We start from the raw sequence: 10,118 nt of genomic DNA on the forward strand, positions 1-10,118 counted from the left end.
GCAGGACACATGGAGAGAAGACAAGCTTAGCACAGCCAGAAATTAATAATGCAACCCACAGCAAAAACCTGCTGGCTGCTTTTCCCCTCCCAGTCAGAGCAGAAAGCCAGTGGTGAGCTAGATTTGCACATGGCATGGAGCAATGCTAAATGTCCCCTTCCCCTATGCAATCCACCCCTGCACTGCCCTTCCCTGTCACACAAGCTGGGAGATGATGTTGTGTTTCCTACCACTTGCTCTGGTTTCCCCAGCACACCTTTATCTGCAGGCTTGCAGCATGAATTACCTTCCCAAAGCACCAGCTCCCAAATCTCAGGATGATGTGAGCTTTTCACCTTGCAACATCTTTTTTAAAAGGTTGTTCTGAATGCAGAGTAATCCCTTGGCTTGTAGCATCAAACTTTACAATACAAATCCTAACTACTCCAGAAAGAAATGAGAAAGACCCAGGAGTTGCTATTGCTTTTTAAACCCATGCCATCAAACCCTTTTCCTGAATACTGGCAGCCTTCGGACTGCATTCCATACGTTTGGATGTGCAGAGCTAAATCTGACTTTATTTCTAAAGGGCTGCACAGTGATTTTGGCCTCCTTCCTGGAGCCTGAGTTTTTATGATTTATGGATTTTAAAAGAAATTTACATCAGCACTGAGCTGTTATTTGTGGAAGGGGGGGGTTCAAGGAGGAGTGAGCATGTAAGTGCAGTTTGAGTCAGTAACCTGAATACTGCCTTAAGATGCAACTCCACGTGGCGTTTTGAAGGTCTATAAAAGATAAAACGTTAGAAACTTGTAGCATGAGATGACAGCAGCTAGGGATGTACACAAATGCAAGATCACAGAATAGAATCTTAGAATGGCACAAATGGCAAAGGATCACTAAAGGCCATCGGGTCCAACCCCTGCAGTGCACAGGGCACCCACAGCTCCATCAGTGCTCACAGCCCATCCCCTGGCCTTGGCTGTGTGCAGGGATGGGGCAGCACCGCCTCTCTGGGCAGCCTGTGGGTGTTTCCTTTGGACTGAGGGCTGCTCCCTTGGGAGCATTCAAGGATGAAGTTTGGTATTGATTTGCCACAGCTGCTTTGCACTCTTAAAGCTGATGTGACCATACAGGAAGGGAAGTGAGCTCCTGGGCAGGCTGCTCAGCAGCTGAGGCTCTCCAAGCTCATTATCTCCAGAATTAGGCTCCCCAGGCACTTTCTTCCAGGCTTTCTCCAGGAAGGGAACATCCTCTGCTTGTTTTCACTGTGGCCATTGGGAAACACATTTATGAAGATCACTTAACTGTTATCATCTCACCGCTTCATCCTTATCTTACAGGTACAGATAAGTCTTTAGGAAGGCGTTTGTCTAGATGAGATTTCAGACTTTTTGGCCAATTTCCTGTGTGGTTAGGAAAATGCATATCAGCAGTAATTTCTTGTCAAAGCAGGTCAAGGATTTTATCAATGAAGTCTTGTAAAGGTTAATGTGGATCGATGGTATTCTTTGTGTTGCTCTCCTGTGCCTCTCCCCTGCCTGGGGCTGCCTTTGGATGGGGATGTTCTGCTGCATGTGAGCATGTCTGTGCAGTGAGTGCAGGCTGGTGGGCGCACCACAGCCTGGGCACCAGCAGAGCCATAGGATGTACCAGAATGGCTGTGCTTTTAGGTAGGAACAATTCACTTCTGAATGCTTCAAACAGAACTTACTGGAAAACAAAGAATCATAGAACCGTGGAATTGCTTGAGCTGGGGGAGACGTGGGGCTGAGCCTTCGTGCCGGCATGGGTAGAGTGCACATGCACTGGGCTTTGGCACTGCATAGGGTCCTAGAATGGCCTGGGTTGCAAAGGAGCACAGTGCTCATCCAGTTCCAACCCCCTGCTGTGTGCAGGTCGCCAACCAGCAGCCCAGGCTGCCCAGAGCCACATCCAGCCTGGCCTTGAATGCCTGCAGGGATGGGGCATCCACAGCCTCCTTGGGCAACCTGTGCCAGTGCCTCACCACCCTCTGGGGAAAAACTTCCTCCAACCTAAACCTTCCTTGTGCTGCTTGTAACTCGGGATCTTGGTGTGGGCATGCAAGATGCTCTGTGGCTATAGGATGAGTGCTATGTTGAGGCTCCTGGAGCTGTGTGCGTGGCAGTGGCAGCTACTGCTGGGTTCCTCCCATCTCTGCTGGTCCCCACCCATAGGAGCCGTCAGCCTGCACTGATACAAGGCACAATTCGGAACCGAGATGGGCAGCCCCTCTTTACTCTTCCAGACTGCGTTTTTCCGGCACTGCTTGCAGCCCCCCACAAGCGGCAGGTCGCCGCCTCAGGGCAGCGTGCCCTCAGCCCCCACCCCTCCTGGGCCATCGGTTCAGCACAGCTCTGGGACGGGGCGGCCCGTCTGCAAGGAAGGCGAGGAGGGAAAGAGCGGTGCGGAGCTCCGTGCCGCCGCTGCAGGCTGTGCGCAGCGCTCTCGCTCCTCGTGCAGCAGTTGGTTCGGCGTTCCCTTATGCTCGCCAATGAGAAGCGTGCGCTCAGCGCTGCTGGATGAGGAGCAGCAGCCCCGGCTCAGCTCAAGGCAGCAGAGCTCCGATAGGCAAAGCAGTAGGAGCTGCTTTGCCCCCGCTGCCGTGTGGGTGCAGGTGATCCCCGAGCTGCGCCAACAGGTCGCTGAGCCGGGATGCAGCGCACCGTGGTGGCTTTGCTGAGCGTTGGGCGCAGGCGCGCTGTTTGATACGCAGCACGAATGTTTTGGAATGTATTTCGGTCTTGAAAAGAAGACTGGCTGTAGTTACTGCTGTAAAAGTCTCTGAGCTCCTGAAAAATGAAAAACCACTGCATGATGTTTTATTAAGAGCACAGAAAAGTGTCTGGAGAGCCATGAATTACGTGTTGTTGTGCTGCAGTGATGCAGTGACTGCAATCGGAGAGTGGACCCACATGGAAACAAATAAGGGCATGGAGCTGAACCTGCCTGGGTAAGGTCTGTGCTTCATGTTTCTCACTTCTTGTGGTATCTAAATGCATTCTTGTGTAGCTGATAGGAGCAGGATCAGACCTGGGCAGTGTTGGCCATCTTTCCTGTAACAAACTTACACTTCTGTTCCATCTGGACCTTAGGAAGCTGTGTGAGCATTGGCACAGGGTGCCCAGCCAACTTGTGGAGCCTTCACAGAATCCTAGAGCTGCAGGGGTTGGAAGGGAACTCTGAGATCATTGAGTCCAACCCCTGCTAAAGCAGGTTCCCTACAGCAGGATGCGCAGGTCGGCATCCAGATGGGTCTGGAATATTGCTGGAGAAGGAGACTGCCCCTCCTCCCTGTGCAGCCTGCTCAGTGCTCTGTCACCCTTCAAAGGCTGCCTGCATGTGCTCCTGGGAGACGTATTCTGGATGTCTCTGCTTGAGCAGGGGTTGGACCAGGTGGACCTAGAGGTTCCTTCCCACCTCACCCATTCTATAGTTGTACAGATAGCAGTTTCCAGGCAGCCTCAGCTCCCTCCAGGGCTGCCCACTGCCCATCAGGCTGCAGATCTCGGCTCTGCTGCCAGGAGGAACATGCCCAGGCCTTCAGTGCAGTTCATCTGGAGATATGCCAGCCCGAGGGGAAACAAAATTCAGTGTTTGAGGGCAACCTGGTCTCATTTCACTGAATATCTGCAGGCAAGTGATGGTTTGAGGAAAGCTGTGGTGACTTGCTAGAAGCCAGACAGTGGTGCTCACCAGTGCAAGCTGGGCACCCTCCAGGTCTGTGTTCTTTTCAAGTGAAGTTTATTGCTAACACAAAGAGCTGAGGACCTGGCTCTCCTCCACAGAGCAAGGGGTTCGTATGGGTGCTGGGAAACAGGCTTTGTTCCTGGGTGAGCTGGTGGATGCAGCGCGTCACTACTCCACCCACATGGAGCTTGAGGAGTGTTTGCTTGGCTGGGTTTCAGAATCATCTAAAATCATGAATGGTTTGAGTTGGAAGGGACTTTTAAGTGCCTTCTGGTCCAAAACCCCTGCAGTGCACAGGGACACCCACAGCTCCATCAGTGCTCACAGCCCATCCCCTGAGCACGGCTGTGTGAAGGGATGGGCAGCACTGCCTCTCTGGGCAGCCTGTGCTGTGCTTCATTGCCCTTAGTGTAAGAAACTTCTTCCTTATCTTCAATCTAACTCTCTCAGTCTGAAACCATTTCCCTTTGTTCTATCACCACAGACCCCACTACATAGTCTGCCCCTTTCTTTCTTACAGCCCCTCTTTAGAAACTGAAGCCATAACAGACTGAAGTTATGGGTATGTGCAACCATTAGATAACAAATCCCCATTTACCTCCTCCCTGGGAAGATGCACATCCACATAGCAAAGCCAGCTAAGCTCTTGTGGGCTCCCAAGGGACAGACCTGTGGATAGCTCAGTATCCTTCTGACCCTAGATTTGAAGCAGTGAGGATGAGCAGAGCTGTGCTGTGCTGTGCTCTGTGCACCCCTTTCTTGTCAGCACAGTGGATTTGCTCAGTGAGGCTGTGGATGCCCCATCCCTGCAGGCACTCAAGGCCAGGCTGGATGTGGCTCTGGGCAGCCTGGGCTGCTGGTTGGTGACCTGCACACAGCAGGGGGTTGGAGCTGGATGAGCACTGTGCTCCTTTGCAACCCAGGCCATGCTATGATTTCGGCTGCAGTCCCATTTGCAATAAGCAGCAGAATGCCAAAGGAAAAGGGAGCTGAGTGTCTCTGGCATTTCTGAATAATGTGCCTTTTCTCATCTTGCCTAATTTAACGTGTGGTTCAGATGTTGCTGTCTGAGAGCGGTGATGGATCTTCCTGTGGCGAGCGTGTCTGTGATGCTCAGAGTAGCTTGTAGCTATTCGTGCCTAGAAATAAAATATGAGTATGTTTAAATTCTCCCCTTTACATTTTGTGCTGCAGTTATTAGTGGAACCAATGTATTTTTTGGCAGTTTTTGCTATTACTTCGTGACTACTTGTGTTTAACTAATAGCCTTTCTTTTCCCCCGGACGTCTTCTGATATTCTGAGGCTCCAGCAATACTCAAACCAGCAGTTTGCTGTAATGGCACGGCCTCATTAGGTTGATGCATTTGAACAAACATACTAATAAGGCCGTCACAAGAAGAAGGATACTCTATTGCCCTCTTCCCCAGGTTGCCATACCCATGGCCACCGGCACCATTGGGTGGAGGCATGGGGTTGTGTGGAGTGCAGGGAAACTCCTCACTGCCTCCCATCTCAGCCCTCCCAGCAGTGAGCAGCACAGGTAGCACTTCTGCCTTCGTAATGAACTCCCAGTCCATAATTTCCAAGAGTGGGGAGATGAACTGCTGCTCAGCTCAGCGAGCACTGAGAATAGAGCTGCACAGAAAGCCGTGCCGGCTCACGAGCCCCGTTACATTAAATGTTTAATTAACAATTTTTTACCGTGTTACTTACGGCTGTTTCTTCAGCCTATTGCTGTGTTTCATGAATGATACTGAGATGGCTGTTTTGGCACGTTTGTCATAAAGCTTCAATTAGAATTCTTTTCAGAGCAGCCGACGCTGATGTGTTTTATTTTTTTTGTAATGGGCTCTGGAAAAGGTTTTCCTTTCTTTCTCATTATAATGGAGCCTTCTATTTCTTTTGAGGCATTGGCTGTATAAATCTAAAAGCTCTCATAATGCCTCATTTCAGCTTTAATAGTCATCCCAATTTTGCTGTTCAGAAAATACAGGCGAGGTAGCATTGCAGTCATGATAAGCAGTGGGAGCAGTGTGCCAAGATTAGCCCTCAGAGGCTGCCTGGAGCCCAGGAGACACAATGTGGGTGCCCCCCATCCCTGCACCCACAGCTGCACTGATTGGGCAGTGGCAGCACCCCCAGCTGAGGCTGTCTGCCCTGCAAAGCTGTTGGGTGGCAGCTTTGGGTATGGCTGGGGTCAAATTGAATCATAGAATCATAGAACAGCCTGAGTTACAAAGGAGCACAGTGCTCATCCAGTTCCAACCCCTGCTGTGTGCAGGTCGCCAACCAGCAGCCACATCCAGCCTGGCCTTGAATGCCTGCAGGGATGGGGCATCCACAGCCTCCTTGGGCAGCCTGTGCCAGTGCCTCACCACCCTCTGGCTCAAAAACTTCCTCCTCACATCCAACCCAAACCTCCCCTGTCTCACTTTAAAACCATTCCCCTTGTCCCATCACCATCCACCCTCACACACAGCCGTTGTTCCCCTCCTGTTTATCCGCTCCCTTCAAGCACTGGGAGGCCACCATGAGGTCTCCATGGAGCCTTCTCTTCTCCAAAGAGAAAGCTGCAGTTTGGCTGTGTTTGGATGAGGACTAGAAGTATGTCTGCTTTGACCCTCCGGAAGGCTCTGCTTCTGCTTGCCTAGTGCCTTTCCCTGGAGCTATGGAGGACTCCTGCTTCTGCCTGAAGGTCAGTCATTCACTGCCAATGGCTGTGCCCTTAACTCAGGCTGACACCTCACAGAGAAGAAGCCGTGGCCCCAGTTGAGAGCCTTCCCTGGCACCCCATTCCCTGCACCCATTCCTGTTGGTGGTGCTGTGCTGAAGGATGGGGAGAGCTGAGCAGAGCCCTGCTGACAGCCTGCAGCCAGTCTGGCACTTTTGACTTCTCCTCCACCTGCCTGCAGCCCAAGCCTGCAAGGTCCGACAGCTTTGGTTTCTCCTCTATCTGCTCATTCCCATGCCCTCTGTTGGCTGCCTGCTCAATGCTGTTGGCTCTGCTATGAGGCTGGTGACCAAGCAGGGTATCTCATACAGACAGCATCCCTCTGGTACTTCCCATGGGCTGAAGCCCCAGCTCTGTGCCTAAGCTGAGCTCACTTCTGGGCACACAGATGCAGTTCTGCCTCCTAAGCACATTCCCTACCTGCTGGAATTGTTCTCCCTGTGCTCAGCTCTGTGCCCTAATTGGGTGTTACTGGGCAGTGCTAAGCACCCATTCCATGACTCATTCTGCAGAACTCAACTCAAAGCATTTCTTTTCAATTGGATGTTTTTATTATTATTATTAGATCAATTCACATAGCTGCAAGAAATGGGAAGATTTTGGGCGTCAGTGAAACAGATGACCTCCTTTTGCAGCCTGATGTAATGCAAATGATTGTGTACTTTGCTTTCCATAGGACTTAGAACTAAAACATAGTGCAGCTTCAATGGGCTCTTCTCTCAGTGCACAGCAGTTAACATTTTGTTTTTTATATTTTTAAATTGCATCACTGCTGGCTCTGATAAGTACTGTTACAATCCTGCTTCGACCATGTCACCACGCAAACTCTGACAGGTGAATCTGATTCTGGTGTACATCACAGTCCTGGCGTTATTTAGGAATATAAAACGTGATGCTCAGCAATTTCTGTATCCAAAGACCTTTGCAGACACAAAATATTCATTTCCATGGCACATCCTGCAGAGTGCTGGGCCTGGTGGTGAGGCTGCACCTCACTTCCCATCAGGAATCGTCCTGGTCTGTAAAGGAAGTGCTGCTGGCATGAATGAGATGAGCTCAGTTCTAGGCTGAGGTTCTGCTTGCTTTGCGTAGCCATGGAGGCACACAGAAATGCAGTCTTTTACCCTAAACTGTGAGGACTGAAAGGTCAGCAGTGCTCAGCCTTAGAAGCAGTGCTGCTTTTCCCTAAAGGAAAAGGTGATCCCCAAAGGAAAAGGTGATTTGGTGTCCCCCAGGACATCACCAAATAGATGGTACACTGTCTGCCCATGCCAGGATGTCTGTCCGAGTGCTCAGCAGAGCGTGGGGCAGCTGTGGGGTGCTGGGACCCGATGCTGCCCTCACAGTGAGCAGTGATTTGGGGGCACAGGGATGCATGTACCAACCTAGAGAGCCTGGAGGATCCCTCCCAGTGCAGGGGATGCAGCAGCTCCTGCGTGCAGAGGAACGTGGGTGTTTGTGAAAAGGTCTCCTGTTCCCTCGTGCTGCTGCACGTTACGGTAGGTGCTGCCTTAAGTTAGCACACCGCATTACAACGTGTGGCAGGTATTGCCAGTTGTGTGACAGATGCATTTTGCGTTAGGGTTGATTCCTACAAGCTCACGAAGCCATTAATCTATCATTGCTACAAGGAGGCTGAGATATGCTCTCCTTCCTCCGAGCTCAAAGCATCAGAGGATACTGATTTATTTATTTTTGGCCTTCTTCCAGCTGCTTTAAATCCCTGCGGTGCGAGGGGAAAATCTACTTCATTCTCTCCCTGTTTGTACAGCACGTCCTGAAGGCAGTGGCGTGCCAGGCTCTTATATCTTGGTGTGGAGAGACTCGGATCAGCTGCTCAGAGCCACATCTGTGGCCTGGGGCACCTTCAAGGGATGGGGCACCCACAGCTCTGGGCGGTGCTGGGGTCTTTCTGCCTCTGGGTGAAGAATTGCTGATGAACGCCCAACCCAAATTGCTCCTCTTGTAGCTCAAAGCCAAGCTCTTGGAACAGGTCCACAGGAGGGCACTGAGATGGTCAGAGGGCTGGAGCAGCTCTCCTATGAAGAAAAGCTGAGGGAACTGGGATTGTTTAGCTTGGAGAAGAGAAGGCTCCATGGAGACCTCATTGTGTCCTTCCAGTGCTTGAAGGCAGTGGATAAACAGGAGGGGAACGGCTGTTTGTGAGGGTGGGTGGTGATGGGACAAGGGGAATGGATTTAAAGTGAGACAGGGGAGGTTTGGGTTGGATATGAGGAGGAAGTTTTTCAGCCAGAGGGTGGTGAGGCACTGGCACAGGTTGCCCAAGGAGGCTGTGGATGCCCCATCCCTGCAGGCATTCAAGGCCAGGCTGGATGTGGCTCTGGGCAGCCTGGGCTGCTGGTTGGCGACCTGCACACAGCAGGGTGTTGGAGCTGGATGAGCACTGTGCTCCTTTGCAACCCAGGCCATGCTGTGATTCCATGATTCTATCACAGTCAGCCTGGTGCTGGGACCAGTTTCCTAGTGCTGCTGGTGGGGCTGCTAGGCTGGGAATGTTGATTCTATGACAGAAATTCTTCCTCCTGAGATAGTGCTGGTTTTACTCAGAGACCTGTTTCAGTATAATGTTTACAGATTACTGTTTAAAAACTCTCAGCTTGGCTCCTTGTACTTATTTTGTTTTATACACACATGTATTCTGCAGATAACACAGAGGAATTCAGCTTGCTTCATTAAAAGTGAAGGGAAGAAGCCTCGCAGAGGCACAATCTGCACTCAGAAGTAATGAACTTGCTGTGATGGAGGACAGCTCGTTCTCTGCCCCTTATTTATTTACTTGCTTGTTTGCACGATAGCAGATGGATATCAGTGTGTGCTGTGCAGAAGCTAAAGCACTGCTAAACTGTCTGCAACCAGCTCTAATGAAGAACTTCTCCCCTGATAAGAGGTGAACAGTATGGCTTCATTAGATGAGCCAAGGCGGAATGGGAAGAGGACACGATTGCCTTGGGGAAACACAGTGGGGCCAAACCCTGGGGAGGAAAAGGCAATATGTAACAAAAAGGGCAGTGCTGGTATGAGGACAAGCGGGTTTTCAATTGTAAGTTGAGACTGGAGAGCAGAACAAAGTTTTAGAATTCAGGAGAAAAAAAGTATAGAATAATTCCCTGTGCAATACCATAAATCAGAATTACCCCATCTGTGCTCAGCAAGAATTTCCCAAGGTGTTCTTTTAGCAAGTAATTATTTCCAAAAGTAGCTTGAAATATGCTCAGTGCTCTTCTTCCTGTGCTTACTTCCACATACGTGAACTTTATTCTTTGATTAATAAATACTTTGCTGTATGTACACAGCGACAGTGGCATATTAAAAAAGACCAAATATTTGACTGAAGTTTAAACCTGTCACTCAATGATCTGATAATAAATGCCACAATTTATTCAACTTTCTGATTAAATCCCTGAGCAAATACCCCAGAAGAAGCTGCTGATTTGTCAGTGTGTACAACTTTATCTGCTGGAAAACTTCAATAACAAAATCATGGCACTTCTGCAAAAAAACCCCACTAAATTGGTTGCCCAAGGAGGCTGTGGATGCCCCATCCCTGCAGGCATTCAAGGCCAGGCTGGATGTGGCTCTGGGCAGCCTGGGCTGCTGGTTGGTGACCTGCACACAGCAGGGGTTGGAGCTGGATGAGCACTGTGCTCCTGTGCAACCCAGGCCATGCTGTGATTC

This window comes from Lagopus muta, chromosome 6 (genome assembly GCF_023343835.1).
Source record: "Lagopus muta isolate bLagMut1 chromosome 6, bLagMut1 primary, whole genome shotgun sequence".
In the NCBI taxonomy this organism is placed as follows: Eukaryota; Metazoa; Chordata; class Aves; order Galliformes; family Phasianidae; genus Lagopus; species Lagopus muta.